We start from the raw sequence: 26905 nt of genomic DNA, 5'->3' as shown, positions 1-26905 counted from the left end.
GGGAGGAATAGTTAGAAGCAGGGGGCAGGATGGGAGCAATAGTTAGAAGCAGGGGTCAGGATGGGAGTAATAGTTAGAAGCAGGGGTCAGGATGGGAGTAACAGTTAGAAGCAGGGGGCAGGATGGGAGGAATAGTTAGAAGCAGGGGGCAGGATGGGAGCATAGTTAGAAGCAGGGGTCAGGATGGGGGTAATAGTTAGAAGCAGGGGGCAGGATGGGGGTAATAGTTAGGAGCAGGGGGAAGGATGGAAGTAATAGCTAGAAGCAGGGGGCAGGATGGAAGTAATAGTTAGAAGCAGGGGGCAGGATGGGAGGAATAGTTAGATGCAGTTGGCAGGATGGGAGTAATAGTTAGAAGCAGGGGTCAGGATGGGAGTAATAGTTAGAAGCAGGGGTCAGGATGGGAGTAATAGTTAGAAGCAGGGGGCAGGATGGAAGTAATAGAAGCAGGGGGCAGGATGGAAGTAATAGTTAGAAGCAGGGGGCAGGATGGGAGTAATAGTTAGAAGCAGGGAGCAGGATGGGAGTAATAGTTAGAAACAGGGGGCAGGATGGGAGGAATAGTTAGAAGCAGGGGGCAGGATGGGAGGAATAGTTAGAAGCAGGGAGCAGGATGGGAGTAATAGTTAGAAACAGGGGGCAGGATGGGAGGAATAGTTAGAAGCAGGGGGCAGGATGGGAGTAATAGATAGAAGCATGATGAGAGTAGTAGTTTGAAGCAGGGGGCATGATGGAAGTAATAGTTAGAAGCAGGGGGCAGGATGGGAGGAATAGTTAGAAGAAGGGGGCAAGATGGGAGGAATAGTTAGAAGCAGGGGGCAGAATGGGAGCAATAGTTAGAAGCAGGGGTCAGGATGGGAGGAATAGTTAGAAGAAGGGGGCAAGATGGGAGGAATAGTTAGAAGCAGGGGGCAGGATGGGAGGAATAGTTAGAAGCAGGGGTCAGGATGGGAGTAATAGTTAGAAGCAGGGGTCAGGATGGGAGTAACAGTTAGAAGCAGGGGGCAGGATGGGAGGAATAGTTAGAAGCAGGGGGCAGGATGGGAGCATAGTTAGAAGCAGGGGTCAGGATGGGGGTAATAGTTAGAAGCAGGGGGCAGGATGGGGGTAATAGTTAGAAGCAGGGGGCAGAATGGAAGTAATTGTTAGAAGCAGGGGGCAGTATGGGAGGAATAGTTAGGAGCAGGGGGAAGGATGGAAGTAATAGCTAGAAGCAGGAGGCAGGATGGAAGTAATAGTTAGAAGCAGGGGGCAGGATGGGAGGAATAGTTAGATGCAGGGGGCAGGATGGGAGTAATAGTTAGAAGCAGGGGTCAGGATGGGAGTAATAGTTAGAAGCAGGGGTCAGGATGGGAGTAATAGTTAGAAGCAGGGGGCAGGATGGAAGTAATAGAAGCAGGGGGCAGGATGGAACTAATAGGTAGAAGCAGGGGGCAGGATGGGAGTAATAGTTAGAAGCAGGGAGCAGGATGGGAGTAATAGTTAGAAACAGGGGGCAGGATGGGAGGAATAGTTAGAAGCAGGGGGCAGGATGGGAGGAATAGTTAGAAGCAGGGGGCAGGATGGAAGTAATACTTAGAAGCAGGGGGCAGGATGGGAGTAATAGTTAGAAGCAGGGAGCAGGATGGGAGTAATAGTTAGAAACAGGGGGCAGGATGGGAGGAATAGTTAGAAGCAGGGGGCAGGATGGGAGGAATAGTTAGAAGCAGGGGGCAGGATGGAAGTAATAGTTAGAAGCAGGGGGCAGGATGGAAGTAATAGTTAGAAGCAGGGGGCAGGATGGAAGTAATAGTTAGAAGCAGGGGGCAGGATGGAAGTAATAGTTAGAAGCAGGGGGCAGGATGGAAGTAATAGTTAGAAGCAAGGGGCAGGATGGAAGTAATAGTTAGAAGCAGGGGGCAGGATGGAAGTGATAGTTAGAAGCAGGGGGCAGGATGGGAGTAATAGTTAGAAGCAGGGGGCAGGATGTTAGGAATAGTTAGAAGCAGGGGGCAGGATGGGAGGAATAGTTAGAAGCAGGGGGCAGGATGGAAGTAATAGTTAGAAGCAGCGGGCAGGATTGAAGTAATAGTTTGAGGGAGGGGCAATGTTGGAAGTAATAGTTAGAAGCAGGGGGCATGATGGAAGTAATAGTTAGAAGCAGGGGGCAGGATGGGAGTAATAGTTAGAAGCAGGGGGCAGGATGGAAGTAATAGTTAGAAGCAGGGGTCAGGATGGGAGTCATAGTTAGAAGCATGGGGCAGGATGGGAGGAATAGTTAGAAGCAGGGGGCAGGATGGGAGGAATAGTTAGAAGCAGCGGGCAGGATGGAAGTAATAGTTAGAAGCAGGGGGCAGGATTGAAGTAATAGTTTGAGGGAGGGGCAAGGTTGGAAGTAATAGTTAGAAGCAGGGGGCATGATGGAAGTAATAGTTAGAAGCAGGGGGCAGGATGGGAGTAATAGTTAGAAGCAGGGGGCAGGATGGAAGTAATAGTTAGAAGCAGGGGTCAGGATGGGAGTAATAGTTAGAAGCAGGGGGCAGGATGGGAGGAATAGTTAGAAGCAGGGGGCAGGATGGGAGGAATATTTAGAAGCAGGGGGCAGGATGGAAGGAATAGTTAGAAGCAGGGGGCAGGATGGGAGGAATAGTTAGGAGCAGGGGGAAGGATGGAAGTAATAGTTAGAAGCAGGGGGCAGGATTGGAGGAATAGTTAGAAGCAGGGAGCAGGATGGGAGGAATAGTTAGAAGCAGGGGTCAGGATGGGAGTAATAGAAGCAGGGGTCAGGATGGGAGTAATAGTTAGAAGCAGGGGGCAGGATGGGAGTAATAGTTAGAAGCAGGGGTCAGCATGGGAGTAATAGAAGCAGGGAGCAGGATGGAAGTAATAGTTAGAAGCAGGGGGCAGGATGGGAGTAATAGTTAGAAACAGGGGGCAGGATGGGAGGAATAGTTAGAAACAGGGGGCAGGATGGGAGGAATAGTTAGAAGCAGGGGGCAGGATGGGAGTAATAGATAGAAGCAGGATGAGAGTAGTAGTTTGAAGCAGGGGGCATGATGGAAGTAATAGTTAGAAGCAGGGGGCAGGATGGGAGGAATAGTTAGAAGAAGGGGGCAAGATGGGAGGAATAATTAGAAGCAGGGGGCAGAATGGGAGCAATAGTTAGAAGCAGGGGTCAGGATGGGAGGAATAGTTAGAAGAAGGGGGCAAGATGGGAGGAATAGTTAGAAGCAGGGGGCAGGATGGGAGCAATAGTTAGAAGCAGGGGTCAGGATGGGAGTAATAGTTAGAAGCAGGGGTCAGGATGGGAGTAACAGTTAGAAGCAGGGGGCAGGATGGGAGGAATAGTTAGAAGCAGGGGGCAGGATGGGAGCATAGTTAGAAGCAGGGGTCAGGATGGGGGTAATAGTTAGAAGCAGGGGGCAGGATGGAAGTAATAGTTAGAAGCAGGGGGCAGAATGGAAGTAATAGTTAGAAGCAGGGGGCAGTATGGGAGGAATAGTTAGGACCACGGGGAAGGATGGAAGTAATAGCTAGAAGCAGGGGGCAGGATGGAAGTAATAGTTAGAAGCAGGGGGCAGGATGGGAGGAATAGTTAGAAGCAGGGGGCAGGATGGGAGTAATAGTTAGAAGCAGGGGTCAGGATGGGAGTAATAGTTAGAAGCAGGGGGCAGGATGGAAGTAATAGTTAGAAGCAGGGGGCAGGATGGGAGTAATAGTTAGAAGCAGGGAGCAGGATGGGAGTAATAGTTAGAAACAGGGGGCAGGATGGGAGGAATAGTTAGAAGCAGGGGGCAGGATGGGAGGAATAGTTAGAAGCAGGGGGCAGGATGGAAGTTATACTTAGAAGCAGGGGGCAGGATGGCAGTAATAGTTAGAAGCAGGGGGCAGGATGGGAGTAATAGTTAGAAGCAGGGAGCAGGATGGGAGTAATAGTTAGAAACAGGGGGCAGGATGGGAGGAATAGTTAGAAGCAGGGGGCAGGATGGGAGGAATAGTTAGAAGCAGGGGGCAGGATGGAAGTAATACTTAGAAGCAGGAGGCAGGATGGGAGTAATAGTTAGAAGCAGGGAGCAGGATGGGAGTAATAGTTAGAAACAGGGGGCAGGATGGGAGGAATAGTTAGAAGCAGGGGGCAGGATGGGAGGAATAGTTAGAAGCAGGGGGCAGGATGGAAGTAATAGTTAGAAGCAGGGGGCAGGATGGAAGTAATAGTTAGAAGCAGGGGGCAGGATGGAAGTAATAGAAGCAGGGGGCAGGATGGAAGTAATAGTTAGAAGCAGAGGGCAGGATGGAAGTAATAGTTAGAAGCAGGGGGCAGGATGGAAGTAATAGTTAGAAGCAGGGGGCAGGATGGGAGTAATAGTTAGAAGCAGGGGGCAGGATGGGAGTAATAGTTAGAAGCAAGGGGCAGGATGGAAGTAATAGTTAGAAGCAGGGGGCAGGATGGGAGTAATAGTTAGAAGCAGGGGGCAGGAAGTTAGGAATAGTTAGAAGCAGGGGGCAGGATGGGAGGAATAGTTAAAAGCAGGGGGCAGGATGGAAGTAATAGTTAGAAGCAGGGGGCAGGATTGAAGTAATAGTTTGAGGGAGGGGCAAGGTTGGAAGTAATAGTTAGAAGCAGGGGGCAGGATGGAAGTAATAGTTAGAAGCAGGGGGCATGATGTTAGGAATAGTTAGAAGCAGGGGGCAGGATGGGAGGAATAGTTAAAAGCAGGGGGCAGGATGGAAGTAATAGTTAGAAGCAGGGGGCAGGATTGAAGTAATAGTTTGACGGAGGGGCAAGGTTGGAAGTAATAGTTAGAAGCCGGGGGCTGGATGGAAGTAATAGTTAGAAGCAGGGGGCATGATGGAAGTAATAGTTAGAAGCAGGGGGCAGGATGGGAGTAATAGTTAGAAGCAGGGGGCAGGATGGAAGTAATAGTTAGAAGCAGGGGTCAGGATGGGAGTAATAGTTAGAAGCAGGGGGCAGGATGAGAGTAGTAGTTAGAAGCAAGGGGCATGATAGGAGTAATAGAAGCAGGGGGCAGGATGGGAGTAATAGTTAGAAGCAGGGGGCAGGATGGGAGTAATAGTTAGAAGCAGGGGACAAGATGGGAGTAATAGATAGAAGCAGGATGAGAGTAGTAGTTTGAAGCAGGGGGCATGATGGAAGTAATAGTTAGAAGCAGGGGGCAGGATGGGAGGAATAGTTAGAAGAAGGGGGCAAGATGGGAGGAATAGTTAGAAGCAGGGGGCAGGATGGGAGCAATAGTTAGAAGCAGGGGTCAGGATGGGAGTAATAGTTAGAAGCAGGGGGCAGGATGGAAGTAATAGTTAGAAGCAGGGGGCAGGATGGGAGGAATAGTTAGAAGCAGGGGGCAGGATGGGAGGAATAGTTAGAAGCAGGGGGCAGGATGGGAGGAATATTTAGAAGCAGGGGGCAGGATGGAAGTAATAGTTAGAAGCAGGGGGCAGGATGGGAGGAATAGTTAGGAGCAGGGGGAAGGATGGAAGTAATAGTTAGAAGCAGGGGGCAGGATGGGAGGAATAGTTAGAAGCAGGGAGCAGGATGGGAGGAATAGTTAGAAGCAGGGGTCAGGATGGGAGTAATAGTTAGAAGCAGGGGTCAGGATGGGAGTAATAGTTAGAAGCAGGGGGCAGGATGGGAGTAATAGTTAGAAGCAGGGGTCAGGATGGGAGTAACAGAAGCAGGGAGCAGGATGGAACTAATAGTTAGAAGCAGGGGGCAGGATGGGAGTAATAATTAGAAACAGGGGGCAGGATGGGAGGAATAGTTAGAAGCAGGGGGCAGGATGGGAGTAATAGATAGAAGCAGGATGAGAGTAGTAGTTTGAAGCAGGGGGCATGATGGAAGTAATAGTTAGAAGCAGGGGGCAGGATGGGAGGAATAGTTAGAAGAAGGGGGCAAGATGGGAGGAATAGTTAGAAGCAGGGGGCAGAATGGGAGCAATAGTTAGAAGCAGGGGTCAGGATGGGAGGAATAGTTAGAAGAAGGGGGCAAGATGGGAGGAATAGTTAGAAGCAGGGGGCAGGATGGGAGCAATAGTTAGAAGCAGGGGTCAGGATGGGAGTAATAGTTAGAAGCAGGGGTCAGGATGGGAGTAACAGTTAGAAGCAGGGGGCAGGATGGGAGGAATAGTTAGAAGCAGGGGGCAGGATGGGAGCATAGTTAGAAGCAGGGGTCAGGATGGGGGTAATAGTTAGAAGCAGGGGGCAGGATGGAAGTAATAGTTAGAAGCAGGGGGCAGAATGGAAGTAATAGTTAGAAGCAGGGGGCAGTATGGGAGGAATAGTTAGGACCACGGGGAAGTATGGAAGTAATAGCTAGAAGCAGGGGGCAGGATGGAAGTAATAGTTAGAAGCAGGGGGCAGGATGGGAGGAATAGTTAGAAGCAGGGGGCAGGATGGGAGTAATAGTTAGAAGCAGGGGTCAGGATGGGAGTAATAGTTAGAAGCAGGGGGCAGGATGGAAGTAATAGTTAGAAGCAGGGGGCAGGATGGGAGTAATAGTTAGAAGCAGGGAGCAGGATGGGAGTAATAGTTAGAAACAGGGGGCAGGATGGGAGGAATAGTTAGAAGCAGGGGGCAGGATGGGAGGAATAGTTAGAAGCAGGGGGCAGGATGGAAGTAATACTTAGAAGCAGGGGGCAGGATGGGAGTAATAGTTAGAAGCAGGGGGCAGGATGGGAGTAATATTTAGAAGCAGGGAGCAGGATGGGAGTAATAGTTAGAAGCAGGGGGCAGGATGGGAGTAATAGTTAGAAGCAAGGGGCAGGATGGAAGTAATAGTTAGAAGCAGGGGGCAGGATGGGAGTAATAGTTAGAAGCAGGGGGCAGGATGTTAGGAATAGTTAGAAGCAGGGGGCAGGATGGGAGTAATAGTTAGAAGCAGGGGGCAGGATGGAAGTAATAGTTAGAAGCAGGGGGCAGGATTGAAGTAATAGTTTGAGGGAGGGGCAAGGTTGGAAGTAATAGTTAGAAGCAGGGGGCAGGATGGAAGTAATAGTTAGAAGCAGGGGGCATGATGGAAGTAATAGTTAGAAGCAGGGGGCAGGATGGGAGTAATAGTTAGAAGCAGGGGGCAGGATGGAAGTAATAGTTAGAAGCAGGGGTCAGGATGGGAGTAATAGTTAGAAGCAGGGGGCAGGATGGGAGGAATAGTTAGAAGCAGGGGGCAGGATGGGAGGAATAGTTAGATGCAGGGGGCAGGATGGAAGTAATAGTTAGAAGCAGGGGGCAGGATGGAAGTTATAGTTAGAAGCAGGGGGCAGGATGGAAGTAATAGTTAGAAGCAGGGGGCAGGATGGAAGTAATAGTTAGAAGCAGGGGTCAGGATGGAAGTAAAAGTTAGTAGCAGGGGGCAGGATGGAAGTAATAGAAGCAGGGGGCAGGATGGGAGTAATAGTTAGAAGCAGGGGTCAGGATGGGAGTAATAGTTAGAAGCAGGGGGCAGGATGGGAGTAATAGAAGCAGGGGGCAGGATGGAAGTAATAGAAGCAGGGGGCAGGATGGAAGTAATAGTTAGAAGCAGGAGGCAGGATGGGAGTAATAGTTAGAAGCAGGGGGCAGGATGGGAGTAATAGTTAGAAGCAGGGGGCAGTATGGGAGGAATAGTTAGGAGCAGGGGGCAGGATGGAAGTAATAGAAGCAGGGGTCAGGATGGGAGGAATAGTTAGAAGCAGGGGGCAGGATGGGAGGAATAGTTAGGAGCAGGGGGCAGGATGGGAGGAATAGTTAGGAGCAGGGGGCAGGATGGGAGGAATAGTCAGAAGCAGGGGGCAGGATGGGAGTAGTAGTTAGAGCATACATGCCAACTCTCCCTCATTGTCAGGGAGACTCCCTGAAATAGCAGCAATCTCCCTGTCTCCCTGAAGAGTCTAGCAATCTCCCTGATTGCACCTTACACTCATTATGAAGCTGTTATATTAAAAAAAAACAGAGATATGTACATCCAAATGGGATCATTAGTATCATTTAAATGCATTGGTTATAAGGCACAATGATCTCTATGGCTACATGTATGTTCTGAAAAATATTAGTGTGTTTCCATCAACAAATTGATCTTACTAACTGCTTTGGAGCTCATCTACATTTGGATTTAAATAAATTTTATGACACGCCTCTCAGATGTAGCAGTACACGCCCACTTTACCGTCGCGCTTATGGGTGTTGCTATCGCAATCTCCCTGAAATGCTTTTTCAAAAGTAGGCAGGTATGAGTTAGAGGCAGGGGGCAGGATGGGAGGAATAGTTAGAAGCAGGGGGCAGGATGGGAGGAATAGTTAGATGGGAGTAGTGGTGGGAAAAAGCAGGAAGTATGAAAGAGGAAGGAATGTCTCACCTGGAAAAAGTAATCTCAGCTCCGCAGCTCTCAGGTCCCGGACGCCATTTCTCCCTCTGTGCAGTACAGCAATGTGCCACTGACAGCCAGCTCCTTCTACAAACTGCGTACATTATAGCTGCCTGCAGCGCGCACACCATGCAGTGCGCAGCCGCGCACACGTCCATCAGCTCCAAGGTACAGTCTGACCCATCTCACAGAGACAGGGGGGGGCAGGTGGCAGAGGATAAGGGAGGAGACACAGGAGCCGGCAGCGTCCCGGATGCGTGGCAGCCGCCCCTTGCACATTGCACACATGAATCAGAGCGGACCGGCTGGCAGTGTCAGTCAGCCTGGCCAGCCCTTTTAGTGGGGAGCATGGGACCGGCCCAGCGGGACCTTTCCCGCTGTCTCGGTGGCCCAATCCACCCCTGGACACTGCATAAGGGGCACTGCCACTACTGGGGGCACTGCATAAAGGGCACAACTACTGAGGGCTCTGCATAAGGGGCACTACCACTGTGGGCACTGCATTGGGGGCAATGCATTAGGGGCACCACTACTGAGGGCACTACAGTGGGTATTGCATTAGGGACACCACTACAGTGTGAATTGCATAAGGGGCACCACTACTGAGGGCACTGCATTAAGGCACCACTACAGTAGGCATTGCATCAGGAGCACCACTACAGTGGGCATTATATGTAAGGGGCACTACTGCTGTGGGCATTGTATAAGGGACCCTACTAAGTGGGTATTGGAACTGCCAGGATGCAGCCTGGGATCGGCCTTTACTCACCGCTGAACTGGTGTCTTTAGGATCCGAGGCATTCAGGCACCAGTTGTAGTGATGAGTTATGGTTGAGTATTCTCCCTGGGGTCTGCTAGGGCTTCCATGCATGCATCCTGGTTCCTGTGCTAGCAGTCATGGGTGCAGCCATGTTAGTTCATCTTACCTGATCAGTCTTCTCCAATGGCAGTCCTGCGGTCTGTCAGCTGTTCTCATGATCCAATGACCAGCTACCCAGGGGTATTTAAGTCTGACTCCAGGAACAGGAAACTGCTGTTCAACGTCGCTGTTCCTGTGATTACTGTGCTCTCTAGTGTTTCCTAAGAAAAACCTACAGTTTGTTGTTGCAACCCTCACGCTGACCACCAGTGCTACTTATATTAGCTTCCATGCTAAATCCCTGTGTGTTACTTCAGCTCTCACAGAACTCCAGTGTTTCTTACTAAACCCTGTGTAGTCTTTTAGCATGCTGCTGAGTTCTCTAATCACCTCGCTGTGGTCCTGTGGTGTCAGCTTTCATGCTAATTGCTAGTTAGCTTTCAGCTGAAGCTCTAGCTATTCCCAGTACATACCTGTGTCCATTTCCTTCGTGTTTCTCTGCGCAAATCAGCACTTGGACCTCTAACTATTCCCAGTGCATTCTCAAGTTCATCACCAGTGTTCAAGCATTCTCAAGTTCTTCACCAGTGTTCAAGTATTTACTTTATCACCAGTGTCCAAGCATTCTCAAGTTCATCGCCAGTGTCCAAACATTCTCAAGTTCATCACCAGTGTCCAAGCATTCTCAAGTTCATCACCAGTGTTCAAGCATTCTTAAGTTCATCACCAGTGTCCAAGTATTTTGTTCATCACCAGTGTCCAAGTAATCCATTCATCACCAGTGTCCAAGTATTCAGCTCATCTACAGTGTTCCTCTATTCAGTGTTTTCGTATTCGTTTATACTCTATTCATTTAATATAGATCCAGTCTTCTGCCACTCCCAGGTACCTATCCAGAGGGCCGCGACCTGCCCACTTGGTGCAGCGAAACCCAAATCCTGAATGGAGGGGTCACTGGAGAAGACCACCAAGTGGGTTAGACTACGAGCCTCTGGGTAGGTCTAGCCAAACCTGGGTTTGGTCGCAATTGGAAGACTTAATTATTACCTTCCTTTCAATTACCTCACAGGTTATTCTAATCCCCCTGGTTCTTGACCTCAACAGAGGTCTTCCTAGTGCCCGAGCATGACAGGAGCACAAATGTGGGCATTGTGTAAAAGGGGCACTGCTGTGTGTCATACATGAATAAGGGACACTACTATGTGCAGTGTAATGTGAATCAAGATTGTGCTACTGTGTGGTGTAATTTGAATTGGGAATACTATTGTGTGACCACGCCCATTTCTTTTGAGACCATGCCTTGTGCTGTCTCTTTATTGAAAAAGCACTGAGGTGGGTCGGTGGGTTCCACCACTTCTCTAGGACCACTTTACGCACTGGTCACTAGGATGTTCTCTATTATGGTGGTCACCAGGATGCTCTGTATTATGGTGATTACTAGGATGCTCTGTATTATGGTGGTTACTGGGATGCTCTCAGTTATGGTGGTCACTAGGATGCTATCAGTTAAAATAAGCATACAGGGTTACTATGAAAGTCTAAAACTATTTCGGACTTTGATTATTTTATGAAATAGAGGCGGGGGGATGGGCATTGTTTATTGATTTCTTACCCTACTACCCAGGCATTGTGCTACTTTGCATTGCGGGCATAGGTTTGGGGGATACTTTGGTATAGGCCTCCCAAAAGATTGGGATCGCAGATAAGTAGCATACTCCATTACTGTAGCGAAGGAGGGGGGTTACATTAATATTAGCAGTATCCCCTAAACCACATGCAGTTTGGGCTAAACTGCATGTTATTTAGACATTTTGAAATTGAAACTACCACAGATTGCCATGGTTTGATTTTGGTCGTGCAAAATTGCACAATAGAAATCCTGAGGCATGTAGGGCAAAACCGCCGGGGCTTTCCGGCAGTTTGAATTAACCAATAACAACTAAGATTAGTAAATTCAGATGTGCATGCATTCTGTAACATATCGTGCCGGGTTATCTTTCATGTGGCGGGGAAAAAAAACGCTTGAGCCATTAATTTGAAGGATCATCTCTCCAGCCTATGAAAGTCATTCTACAAACCAGTATGTTACCATTGAATTTGTCTAATTTCACAATCTGCTTTTCCTGCAGGGAATCTGGTCTCATATCTTCTTACAAAATGTATTTTTGAATAAATGTCAGCCCAATCCCAGATTAATAAACTGCGCTTTCAAGAGCTGTTAGTCGGCATAAAAATATTTATCACAACATGAATTTAAAGAAATGTAAATTAGATTTTTATTAAAGAAACATATTTAATGGACCATTGAGAGAACTAGTTGAAAACTGAAAGCTCTGGTTTAAAGAGCAGCTCGATAAGCAATTTTCTTCAAAAAGTTTTAAAATATTTATGGTCGTTAAATACCCACAAAATGTTTGCAGCTTGAATCTGCTGCCCGGTGCTGAAGCCTAAATAATGGTGATCTTTAATATTATTTCTAAAGTGGTGTAAGCAGTGATAGTGAGACATCTTTTTCTCATGTCTTTTATAACTCTCTAGAGGCGCTGATATATATTCTTTGCCGTATTGTTTCGTAAAAGTTGTCATAATGATAAAAGTTAAAGTCCTGCTCAATCCAAAGAGAAACTTTATAAAATGAATAAATGATAAAATGCTCCGCTCAGCTTGTCCCTGCTAAAATTTGTAAATGCAATGGAGTATTTTCTCCCCTTCCCTTAAAAACAGGATATTCTAGATCGATTTTCCTAAATGCAACACATCTCATTATGTAAAAGACAAGACAAAAAACTTTTGCAGCTTTTAAAAGGTGACCCCTTAATGCTTACCACTATGTGACACTTATATGGTGCTTAGAGTATATGCTATTGTCCAGTTTACATTTGCAGATGTCAAAACTGTCGCTTTAAGTAAAACCACTGTAGGAGTATATTGACTTATAATTGGCATATAAAGGACCTCATTTAGAGTTGGACGTACTTGGACGAAACCTTAATCTTCATAATTTAATTTTACCAACTGCAATGCAGTACTTCACATCCCAGTATAACATGACCACTGCAAATCAGCATAGACTGTCTTATTTTTCTTCAAAGCCCCCATTGTACGTACATCCTGCAGTTTACACATACTGGCCCTGATTCAGAGCCGGACGCTCTGACCAGAGCGCTCGCTCTGAATCAGGGCCCACCTCCATAAATATGGAGCTTCCTCCTGGACGCTCGTATAGCTGTGGGTCACCACCCACAGCATATACGAGCGTGCAGGATGATGGTCGCGATGGTCTTGACCATCGCGACAATCGCCAATGCGAGCAGAAGCCTGCGGTTGAGTTTTTCAACCGCAAGGCCAGGAGTGATTTTGGCTCTATCAGAGCCAAAATCACTCCCACTGACATCACTAGTGATGTCAGTGGGGCCGGCTTCTGACGGTAGGCGTTCCCTTGGGAACGCCTCCGTCTGGCAGGCACGCCCACCAAAGGGGGCGTGCTGTCAATCAACATTGACAGCACGCCCCCTTTGATCAGACACTACGATCGAAGGAAAGTCCTTCGCTCGTCGCGTCTCGCGCATGCGCACGACGGAGCTCCCTCTGTCGTGCGCATGCGCAGTGCAGACCATCGACCCACTTGCGAGCGGACAGCCGCTCGCAAGTGGTTCTGAATCAGGCCCACAGGTCCATAAGCCTTTTGTTTTATCACATTGTTACTACTGCTCGTTTCCCTCAGCAGCACAAGCAGCCTGGTTTTCTTATACATTCACTGAGCCAAAGGCTGACTGCAGATACCAGTGTACCAACATATGGATTAATCTCACTTCAGTAAGCAGTGTCATTGACTGCAAGAGTGGGTCCCCTGTGCTACCAGCAGATGATGCTGACTAACCCTTTGCCACAGAGTGTAACGGGTGACAAGTAATCACTAGACACTACCCCAAGGTTGCAATCCCCAGGGCAGTACCTAATCGAACACACAAATGGGGTGAAAGTGGAATGAGACAGACATGTAGTCGGGAACTGGCCGGGGGTCAGTAGGGGCAGCAGAGGGTTCAGATTAGAATACAAAACAGCAACCAGGGCAACTAGCAGCCAGGAATGGTTAGGAACAGGCACAGAGGGTAACAAATGATCAGAACTGCAATCCGTCACCAGGCACAGGAATGATTAAGAACACTCAGGTCAGTGATGGGTAAGTAGATAAACACACATACAGCAGTATTATTCAGCAACGCAGGGCCTCATCCTGAGTCGCTGTTGGGTAGACAGTAAATACCAATAATAATGATGATGGCTGCTTTCACTTACAGAGAATGTGGGGTGGTCAAATGCGTCAGCATTAGGGCATAATGTATAGTTGTATGAAGGTTCCATTTGCAATCCGTCCATACTCATTCTGAATGTGACCACTTTCGGATGTGTATATGACTCACACTGAGTGATCCTTTTAAATCAGCACTGATGCAATGTCACCATGGTCATATTGATGACAATCCATTTTTTGGGTAACCAATACTAACCCTAACACTAACCCCTAATGCTAACCATAACGCTGACCCCTAACCCCCTAACACTAACCATAATGCTGACCCCTAACTCTAACCAAAACACTGACCTCTAATGCTGACCCCTAACTCTAACCTTAATGTTGACCCCCTAACTCTAACCGCAACACTGATCCCTAACCCCTATCGCTCACCATAACGCTAACCCCTAACGCTAGCTATAACGCTGACCCATTACCCTAACTCTAACCAAAGCACTGACCCCTAACCCTAACTCTAACCAAAACACTGACCTCTAATGCTGACCCCTAACTCTAACCTTAATGCTGACCCCTAACTCTAACCGTAACACTGACCCCTAACCCCTATCGCTCACCATAACGCTAACCCCTAACGCTAACTATAACGCTGACCCATTACCCTAACTCTAACCAAAACCCTGACCCCTAACGCTAACCATAATGCTGAACCCTAACTCAAACCATAACACTAACCACTAACCCTAACGCTCACCATAACGCTGACCCCTATCGCTAACTATAACGCCTACTACTAAATCTAACCCTTATGCTAACCCTAATTCTAACACTAACCCATGACGCTAACCATAACACTAACCCTAACCCATAACACTAATACCCCTTTTACACCGGAGCTAAAACCCGGGATTTTGAAGGGTTAACCCGGGCAGCTCCCTGGTGTAAAAGGGGAGAGGGTTGGATCGCCGGGTCGACTGACCTGGCAATACAACCCAGGTCACTAGCAGGGTTTAACACGGGCTTAGCCCGTGAAACCCTGCTGTGAGAACAGCACACTCCGGGTCACGATGACCTGGAGTGCGCTGCTAGCCGGCCGATTGGTCCGGCTTCAGTGGCGCTTGGAGATGATGTAATCTCCAAGCGACCACTTTCACTCCGGAAAAGCCAGGTCTATGCAGACCCGACTCTGGTTTGAGCGGCGCCGACTCGGGAATATCCCGAGTCAGCGCCGGGAAAATTACGGGTCTGATCCGGATAGGAACTCTGGGCCTGATTCTGACCCGCGAGCACTCAGCGGGTCGATTGTGCCCTAGTGTGCATGCGCACGATGGAGGGAGCTCCGTCGTGCGCATGCGCGAGACCCGAATAGCAACGGACAAGCCGTCGTTATGGGTCTCGCTCCAAAGGGGGCGTGCTGTCGATGTTGATTGACGGCACGCCCACGTTGTATTATGCATACTAAGGGCCTGATTCAGACCCGTTCGCGAGTGCTGATAGAGCCAAAAGCACTCCTGGGCTTGCGGCAGCGAGACCCTACCGCAGGGTCTCGTCGCAAGCCCGATGGTCGCGATGGTCTTGACCATCGCGACCATCTTTTTGGCCGCTTGCATAAGCTGTGGGTGGTCACCCACAGCTATACGAGCGGCCAGGAGACCGCTCCAAAAAGAGATAGAAAGGCCCTGATTCAGAGCGAGCGCTCTGGTCAGAGCGTCCGGCTCTGAATCAGGCCCTCTGTACCAACTCTGGGTCAGACCCAGAATTTAGGTGGAATAGGGGTATTACTCTAATGCTAACGATAACGCTGACCCCTAAGGCTAACCATGACGTTAACCCCTAAAGCTAACACTAACTCTTAACACTAACCCTAACCCATAATGTTAACCCTAACACTAACCCCTAACGCTAACCCTAACCCCTAGCACTAACCATAACACTAACCCTAAACATAACGCTAACGCTAGACATAACGCTAACCCTTAACCCAAACACTAACCATAACACTAACCCTAACTCTAATGCGAACCCATAACGCTAATCATAACGCTGACCCCTAAGCGTAACCCCTTAAGCTAAACATAAGGCTGCCAACTAATGCTAACCTTGACACTAGGGATGTGCACCGAACCCCGTGTTTTGGTTTTGGATCTGGATTTTTTTTATAAAAAATAGATATAAAGTTTTAAAAACAGCTAAAATCATGTAATTTATGCAATCCAAAACCCGAAATTCGGATTTAAAATCCGAATTACGAACCGCAAAAACATCAGAAATCGCGACCCGGATTTACCCGGATTTCCTCAGGAGATTAGAACAGCGACTCGGATTTATCCAGATTCACGAAATTCGTGTGAATTCGGATTGCTGGAATACCGAACTGCACATCTCTACTTAACACTAACGCTATCCCTAACTCCAACGCTATTCCTAACCCATAAGGCTTACACTAACCTTAACCCCTAAATCTAACCATAACGCTAATTTTGTAATATTAACCATGTAGACATTGTGGTATTGACAATATGAATGTCGACATAGTGACTGTTGAAATTCTGAATGCATACCAGCTATAATTGCTCACGAAATTGCATGTATGGAATTAAGGCCCTCATTCAGAGCCACTCGCTATTTGCGGTCGTTCGTTTCTAAAAAGGGGTGGCTATTCAAATGAACCGTTCGCACTTTGCGGTCTGTTCACGCCTCTAAGTCTGAACGAGCGAGCAAAACATGCGAACGTAAATTTGAAAAATACACCCCCTGGCCGCTCGCACCATACGTCATGTCCGCTATTTATTAGATTAATCGAGTACATCGACCAGCGTATGAACTGCTCGCTATTCTTGTGGTTGGTTTTTTCAACCACTATTTTGCGAGCAGTTCTGAGTTAAAATAACCCAGTGACGTGATCAATGACGCTGCTGGATTAATTATGCACTCCCTTAAAACGCCCGTTTTGACCTTTAAGCACGCCTGCGATCGGATCTCCACTCCCCGTTTTCAAGCACCTTCCCCTGTTACCACCCACATACACCTCATTCTGTCACTCAAATTAGCAGGCATTCGCTATTTTGCGAGCACATGAATTTCGTCCGCACTGACTGGTTCGCGCATGCGTATAACAATCCGTACGCATGCGCAGTTGGGCAAACATCGGTCGGAGTGAACGAGCTGCCGCTTACGAGTGGCTCTGAATCAGGCCCTAAATGTGACCATTTGTGTGTATGGACTGTTGTATGCATCTTTGCTGTGCACCTACCCCCTATCTGTATGATACTCGTTATCATCATCAGTGCACCTACCCCCTATCTGTATGCTACTCATTATCATCATCACTGTACCTACCCCCTATCTGTATGCTACTCCTTATCATCATCAGTGCACCTACCCCCTATCTGTATGCTACTCATTATCATCATCACTGTACCTACCCCCTATCTGTATGCTACTCGTTATCATCATCAGTGCACCTACCCCCTATCTGTATGCTACTCGTTATCATCATCACTGCACCTACACCCTATCTGTATGCTACTCGTTATCATCATCACTGTACCTACCTCCTATCTGTATGCTACTCATTATCATCATCACTGCACCTACCTCCTATCTGTATGCTACTCATTATCATCATCACTCCACCTACCCCCTATCTGTATGCTACTCATTATCATCATCACTGCACCTACCCCCTATCTGTATACTACTCATTATCATCATCAGTGCACCTACCCCCTATCTGTATACTACTCGTTATCATCATCAGTGCACCTACCCCCTATCTGTATGCTACTTGTTATCATCATCACTGCATCTACCCCTATCTGTATACTACTCATTATCATCAGTGCACCTACCCCCTATCTGTATACTACTCATTATCATCATCACTGCACCTACCCCCTATCTGTATGCTACTCATTATCATCATCACTGCACCTACCCCCTATCTGTATGCTACTCGTTATCATCATCACTGCACCTACACCCTATCTGTATGCTTCTCGTTATCTTCATCACTGCACCTACCCCTTATCTGTATGCTACTCATTAGAGATGAGCGGTTCGGATTCTGTGGAATCCGAACCGCTCCGAACATTGGGGATCCGAGTCTACCCGAACCCAGTTCGGGTGTTCACCGCCTGACTCGGATCCCCGTTCGGGGCCGAACGTCGGCCGCCTGATGTCGGATTCTCACTAGAGAATCCGACATCAGGTCTCCTCGCATGTAGGGCAGAGCGCATTGATAGCGCTCTGCCCTACACAGACACAGACACACAGCCGCCAGCGGCAGCTGTGTGTTTGTTACAGCAGCCAATGAGAGTCACACAGACTCTCATTGGCTGCTGCACGGAGGAAGCCGGCTGGAGCTCACACATGAGCTCCGTCTTCCGGCTCCTCCTCAGCGTGTGACAGAGCAGACGGCGCGGGAGCGGGGATACAGGTAAGTTTTTATTTTTTATTTTTTTATTTGTGCAAGGGCCGGGGGCGCTACTGGGGGTGCGGGGGGGGCCATACTACTGGGGGGGTCTGCACTACTGGGGGGGCTATACTACTGGGGGGGCCATACTACAGAGGGGCCTGCTACTGGGGGGGGCTATACTACTGGGGGGGGGGTCTGCTACTGGGGGGGCCATACTACTGAGGGGCCTGCTACTGGGGGGGGCCATACTACTGCGGGGGCTTACTACTACTGGGGGGGGCCTGCTACTGGGGCAGCCTACTACAGGGGGGGCATACTACAGGGGGGGCCCATACTACAGGGGGGGCTACTACTGGGACAGCCTACTACTGGGGGGGCCTGCTACTGGGGCAGCCTACTACTGGGGGGGCCATACTACTGGGGGGGCCATACTACTGGGGGGGCATACTACTGGGTGGCATGCTAATGGGGGGCATACTACTGGGGGGGCCTGCTAATGGGGGGCATACTACTGGGTGGCATGCTAATGGGGGGCATACTACTGGGGGGGCCTGCTAATGGGGGGCATTCTACTGGGGGCACTGCATAGTGGACCCTACTACTAAGGGGACTGCATAGGGGGCACCACTGCTGGGGGACATTGTGTAAGGGACACCGCTACTGTGGGCATTGTGTAAAAGGGTCACTACTGTGGGCATTGTGTAAAAGGGGCACTACTGTGTGTCGTAACATAAATAACAGACACTACTTTATGGTGTAATGTGAATCAGGCCCTATGTGCGGTGTAATGTGAATAAGATTGTGCACTGTGACTCCTTGGGCTGTAGCCCACTATGTAAACAAGTGCTGTGACTCTGCTGGCCGTACCCACTGGGTGGGTGCACTACTTTTCATTTCTGCCACTGCTGTGTGGCAATGTGTCATAGATGTGCTTTATACTGTGGTGTCTGTGTCGCTGCTCTGTCGCTTAGTAACCAGTCAGCTTACTGCAACCTTTGGCCAATAATGTTGAAAACAATATTATAAGCTGTGATATGGTCTAAATTGACTGGAAATTAATGTTATTGAGGTTAATAATACTCTAGGAAGAAAACAAAGACCAATTTATGTGATTTAAGCTTTTTTTGTCAATTTTTGTAAAAAAACTCCAAATCCAAATCCAAAGCCAGTCAACGCAGTTTGGCAAATCCAAATCCAAAGCCGGACGACGAATTAGAACCAAATCCAAATCCGGCAAAAATGGTCCGGCGCACATCCCTACTACTCATTATCATCATCACTGCACCTACCCCATATCTGTATGCTACTCGTTATCATCATCACTGCACCTACCCCCTATCTGTATGCTACTCATTATCATCATCACTGCACCTACCCCCTATCTGTATGCTACTCGTTATCATCATCACTGCACCTACCCCCTATCTGTATGCTACTCGTTATCATCATCACTGCACCTACCCCCTATATGTATGCTACTCATTATCATCATCACTACACCTACCCCCTATCTGTATGCTACTCATTATCATCATCACTGCACCTACCCCCTATCTGTATGCTACTCGTTATCATCATCACTGCACCTACCCCCTATCTGTATGCTACTCGTTATCATCATCACTGCACCTACCCCCTATCTGTATGCTACTCATTATCATCATCAGTGCACCTACCTCCTATCTGTATGCTACTCGTTATCATCATTAGTGCATCTACCACCTATCTGTATGCTTCTCGTTATCATCATCACTGCACCTACCCCCTATCTGTATGCTACTCGTTATCATCATCACTGCACCTACCTCCTATCTGTATGCTACTCATTATCATCATCAGTGCACCTACCTCCTATCTGTATGCTACTCATTATCATCATCAGTGCACCTACCCCCCATCTGTATACTACTCATTATCATCATCACTGCACCTACCTCCTATCTGTATGCTACTGATTATCATCATCAGTGCACCTACCTCCTATATGTATGCTACTCATTATCATCATCACTGCACCTACCCCTATCTGTATGCTACTCATTATCATCATCACTGCACCTACCCCCTATCTGTATGCTACTCGTTATCATCACTGCTCCTACCTCCTATCTGTATGCTACTCGTTATCATCATCACTGCACCTACCCCCTATCTGTATGCTACTCATTATCATCATCACTGCACCTACCCCCTATCTGTATGCTACTCGTTATCATCATCAGTGCACCTACCCCCTATCTGTATGCTACTCATTATCATCATCACTGCACCTACCCCCTATCTGTATGCTACTCATTATCATCATCACTGCACCTACCCCCTATCTGTATGCTACTCGTTATCATCATCACTGCACCTACCCCCTATCTGTATGCTACTCATTATCATCATCACTGCACCTACCCCCTATCTGTATGCTACTCGTTATCATCATCTGTGCACCTACCCCCTATCTGTATGCTACTCATTATCATCATCACTGTACCTACCCCTATCTGTATGCTACTCATTTTCATCATCACTGCACCTACCTCCTATCTGTATGCTACTCATTATCATCATCAGTGCACCTACCTCCTATCTGTATGCTACTCATTATCATCATCACTGCACCTACCTCCTATCTGTATGCTACTCATGATCATCATCAGTGCACCTACCTCCTATCTGTATGCTACTCATTATCATCATCACTGCACCTACCTCCTATCTGTATGCTGCTCATTATCATCATCACTGCACCTACCCCATCTTTATGCTACTCATTATCATCATCACTGCACCTACCCCCTATCTGTATGCTACTCGTTATCATCATCAGTGCACCTACCTCCTATCTGTATGCTACTCATTATCTTCATCACTGTACCAACCGCCTATCTGTATGCTACTCGTTATCATCATCACTGCACCTACCTCCTATCTGTATGCAACTCATTATCATCATCAGTGCACCTACCTCCTATCTGTATGCTGCTCATTATCATCATCACTGCACCTACCCCCATCTGTATGCTACTCATTATCATCATCACTGCACCTGCCCCCTATCTGTATGCTACTCGTTATCATCATCAGTGCACCTACCTCCTATCTGTATGCTGCTCATTATCATCATCACTGTACCTACCCCTATCTGTATGCTACTCGTTATCATCATCACTGCACCTACCCCCTATCTGTATGCTACTCATTATCATCATCACTGTACCTACCCCCTATCTGTATACTACTCGTTATTATCATCACTACACCTACCTCCTATCTGTATGCTACTCATTATCATCATCACTGTACCTACCCCCTATCTGTATGCTACTCGTTATCATCATCACTGCACCTACCTCCTATCTGTATGCTACTCATTATCATCACCAGTGCACATACCTCCTATCTGTATGCTGCTCATTATCATCATCACTGCACCTACCCCCATCTGTATGCTACTCATTATCATCATCACTGCACCTACCCCCTATCTGTATGCTACTTGTTATCATCATCAGTGCACCTACCTCCTATCTGTATGCTGCTCATTATCATCATCACTGTACCTACCCCTATCTGTATGCTACTCGTTATCATCATCACTGCACCTACCCCCTATCTGTATGCTACTCATTATCATCATCACTGTACCTACCCCCTATCTGTATACTACTCGTTATTATCATCACTACACCTACCTCCTATCTGTATGCTACTCATTATCATCATCACTGTACCTACCCCCTATCTGTATGCTACTCGTTATCATCATCACTGTACCTACCCCCTATCTGTACACTACTCGTTATTATCAACACTACACCTAACTCCTATCTGTATGCTACTCATTATCATCATCACTGCACCTACCCCCTATCTGTATGCTTCTCGTTATCATCATCACTGCACCTACACCCTATCTGTATGCTACTCGTTATCATCATCAGTGCACCTACCCCCTATCTGTATGCTACTCGTTATCATCATCACTGCTCCTACCCCCTATCTGTATGCTCCTCATTATCATCATCACTGCACCTAACTCCTATCTGTATGCTACTCGTTATCATCATCAGTGCACCTACCCCCTATCTGTATGCTACTCGTTATCATCATCACTGCACCTACCCTCTATCTGTATACTACTCATTATCATCATCAGTACACCTACCCCTATCTATATGCTACTCGTTATCATCATCACTGCATCTACCCCTTATCTGTATGCTACTCGTTATCATCATCACTGCACCTACCCCCTATCTGTATGCTATTCGTTATCATCATCACTGCACCTACCCCCTATCTGTATGCTACTTGTTTTCATCATCAGTGCACCTACACCCTATCGGTATGCTACTCGTTATCATCATCAATGCACCTACACACTATCTGTATGCTACTCATTATCATCATCACTGTACCTTCCCCCTATCTGTATGCTACTCATTATCATCATCAGTGCACCTACACCCTATCTGTATGCTACTCGTTATCATCATCACTGCACCTCCCTCCTATCTGTATGCTACTCATTATCATCATCACTGCACCTACCCCCTATCTGTATGCTACTCATTATCATCATCAGTACACCTACCTCCTATCTGTATGCTACTCGTTATCATCATCACTGCACCTACCCCCTATCTGTATGCTACTCGTTATCATCATCACTGCACCTACCCCCTATCTGTATGCTACTCGTTATCATCATCACTGCACCTACCCCCTATCTGTATGCTACTCGTTATCATCATCACTGCACCTACCCCCTATCTGTATGCTACTCGTTATCATCATCACTGCACCTACACCCTATCTGTATGCTACTCGTTATCATCATCACTGCACCTACCCCCTATCTGTATGCTACTCGTTATCATCATCACTGCACCTACCCCCTATCTGTATGCAACTCGTTATCATCATCACTGCACCTACCTCCTATCTGTATGCTACTCGTTATCATCATCACTGCACATACCTCCTATCTGTATGCTACTCGTTATCATCATCACTGCACTTACCCCCTATCTGTATGCTACTCGTTATCATCATCACTGCACCTACCTCCTATCTGTATGCTACTCATTATCATCATCACTGCACCTACCCCCTATCTGTATGCTACTCATTATCATCATTAGTGCACCTACCCCCTATCTGTATGCTACTCGTTATCGTCATTAGTGCACCTACCCTCTATCTGTATGCTACTCGTTATCATCATCACTGCACCTACCTCCTATCTGTATGCTACTCATTTTCATCATCACTGCACCTACCCCCTATCTGTATGCTACTCATTATCATCATTAGTGCACCTACCCCCTATCTGTATGCTACTCGTTATCATCATTAGTGCACCTACCCTCTATCTGTATGCTACTCATTATCATCATCACTGCACCTACCCCCTATCTGTATGCTACTCATTATCATCATCACTGCACCTACCCCCTATCTGTATGCTACTCGTTTTCATCATCACTGCACCTACCCCCTATCTGTATGCTACTCATTATCATCATCACTCCACCTACCTCCTATCTGTATGCTACTCGTTAACATCATCACTGCACCTACACCCTATCTGTATGCTACTCATTATCATCATCAGTGCACCTACCCCCTATCTGTATGCTACTCGTTATCATCATCACTGCACCTACGCCCTATCTGTATGCTACTCATTATCATCATCAGTGCACCTACCTCCTATCTGTATGCTACTCGTTATCATCATCACTGCACCTACACCCTATCTGTATGCTACTCATTATCATCATCAGTGCACCTACCTCCTATCTGTATGCTACTCGTTATCATCATCACTGCACCTACACCCTATCTGTATGCTACTCATTATCATCATCAGTGCACCTAACTCCTATCTGTATGCTACTCGTTATCATCATTAGTGCATCTACCCCCTATCTGTATGCTACTCGTTATCATCATCACTGCATCTACCACCTATCTGTATGCTTCTCGTTATCATCATCACTGCACCTTCCCCCTATCTGTATGCTACTCGTTATCATCATCACTGCACCTACCTCCTATCTGTATGCTACTCATTATCATCATCAGTGCACCTACCCCCCATCTGTATGATACTCGTTATCATCATCACTGCACCTACCCCCTATCTGTATGCTACTCATTATCATCATCACTGCACCTACCCCTTATCTGTATGCTACTCGTTATCATCATCAGTGCACCTACCTCCTATCTGTATGCTACTCATTATCATCATCACTGTACCTACCACCTATCTGTATGATTCTCATTATCATCATCACTGCACCTACCCCCATCTGTATGCTACTCATTATCATCATCACTGCACCTTCCCCTTATCTGTATACTACTCATTATCATCATCACTGCACCTACCCCCATCTGTATGCTACTCGTTATCATCATCAGTGCACCTACCTCCTATCTGTATGCTACTCATTATCATCATCACTGTACCTACCCCCTATCTGTATGCTACTCGTTATCATCATCACTGCACCTACCCCTATCTGTATGCTACTCGTTATCATCATAACTGCACCTACCCCCTATCTGTGTGCTACTCGTTATCATCATCACTGCACCTACCCCCTATCTGTATGCTACTCATTATCATCATCACTGTACCTCCCTCCTATCTGTATGCTACTCATTATCATCATCAGTGCACCTAACTCCTATCTGTATGCTACTCGTTATCATCAGCAGTACACCTACCTCCTATCTGTATACTACTCGTTATCATCATCACTGCACCTACCCCCTATCTGTATGCTACTCGTTATCATCATCACTGTACCTACCACCTATCTGTATGCTACTCATTATCATCATCACTGTACCTACCCCCTATCTGTATGCTACTCGTTATCATCATCACTGCACCTACCTCCTATCTCTATACTACTCGTTATCATCATCACTGCACCTACCCCGTATCTGTATGCTACTCGTAATCATCATCACTGTACCTCCCTCCTATCTGTATGCTACTCATTATCATCATCACTGTACCTCCCTCCTATCTGTATGCTACTCATTATCATCATCAGTGCATCTAACTCCTATCTGTATGCTACTCGTTATCATCATCAGTGCACCTAACTCCTATCTGTATGCTACTCGTTATCATCATCACTGCACCTACCTCCTATCTGTATGCTACTCGTTATCATCATCACTGCACATACCTCCTATCTGTATGCTACTCGTTATCATCATCACTGCACCTACCTCCTATCTGTATGCTACTCATTATCATCATCACTGTACCTACCCCCTATCTGTATGCTACTCGTTATCATCATCACTGCACCTACCTCCTATCTGTATGCTACTCATTATCATCATTAGTGCACCTACCCCCTATCTGTATGCTACTCGTTATCATCATTAGTGCACCTACCCTCTATCTGTATGCTACTCGTTATCATCATCACTGCACCTACCTCCTATCTGTATGCTACTCATTTTCATCATCACTGCACCTACCCCCTATCTGTATGCTACTCATTATCATCATTAGTGCACCTACCCCCTATCTGTATGTTACTCGTTATCATCATTAGTGCACCTACCCTCTATCTGTATGCTACTCATTATCATCATCACTGTACCTACCCCCTATCTGTATGCTACTCATTATCATCATCACTGCACCTACCCCCTATCTGTATGCTACTCGTTATCATCATCACTGCACCTACCCCCTATCTGTATGCTACTCGTTATCATCATCACTCCACCTACCTCCTATCTGTATGCTACTCGTTAACATCATCACTGCACCTACACCCTATCTGTATGCTACTCATTATCATCATCAGTGCACCTACCCCCTATCTGTATGCTACTCGTTATAATCATCACTGCACCTACACCCTATCTGTATGCTACTCATTATCATCTTCAGTGCACCTACCTCCTATCTGTATGCTACTCGTTATCATCATCATTGCACCTACACCCTATCTGTATGCTACTCATTATCATCATCAGTGCACCTAACTCCTATCTGTATGCTACTCGTTATCATCATCACTGCATCTACCACCTATCTGTATGCTTCTCGTTATCCTCATCACTGCACCTTCCCCCTATCTGTATGCTACTCGTTATCATCATCACTGCACCTACCTCCTATCTGTATGCTACTCATTATCATCATCAGTGCACCTACCCCCCATCTGTATGATACTCGTTATCATCATCACTGCACCTACCCCCTATCTGTATGCTACTCATTATCATCATCACTGCACCTACCCCTTATCTGTATGCTACTCGTTATCATCATCAGTGCACCTACCTCCTATCTGTATGCTACTCATTATCATCATCACTGTACCTACCCCCTATCTGTATGCTACTCGTTATCATCATCACTGCACCTACCCCTATCTGTATGCTACTCGTTATCATCATAACTGCACCTACCCCTATCTGTGTGCTACTCGTTATCATCATCACTGCACCTACCCCCTATCTGTATGCTACTCATTATCATCATCACTGTAACTCCCTCCTATCTGTATGCTACTCATTATCATCATCAGTGCACCTAACTCCTATCTGTATGCTACTCATTATCATCATCAGTACACCTACCTCCTATCTGTATACTACTCGTTATCATCATCACTGCACCTACCCCGTATCTGTATGCTACTCGTAATCATCATCACTGTACCTCCCTCCTATCTGTATGCTACTCATTATCATCATCACTGTACCTCCCTCCTATCTGTATGCTACTCATTATCATCATCAGTGCACCTAACTCCTATCTGTATGCTACTCATTATCATCATCAGTGCACCTACCTCCTATCTGTATGTTACTCGTTATCATCATCACTGCACCTACCTCCTATCGGTATGCTACTCGTTATCATCATCACTGCACCTACCCCCTATCTGTATGCTTCTCATTATCATCATCACTGCAACTACCTCCTATCTGTATGCTACTCATTATCATCATCAGTGCACCTACCTCCAATCTGTATGCTACTCTTTATCATCA

This window comes from Taudactylus pleione, unplaced genomic scaffold, assembly GCF_031769625.1.
Source record: "Taudactylus pleione unplaced genomic scaffold, aTauple2 ptg000562l, whole genome shotgun sequence".
NCBI classification, from domain to species: domain Eukaryota; kingdom Metazoa; phylum Chordata; class Amphibia; order Anura; family Myobatrachidae; genus Taudactylus; species Taudactylus pleione.
Note: the sequence above shows the minus strand (reverse complement) of the source record.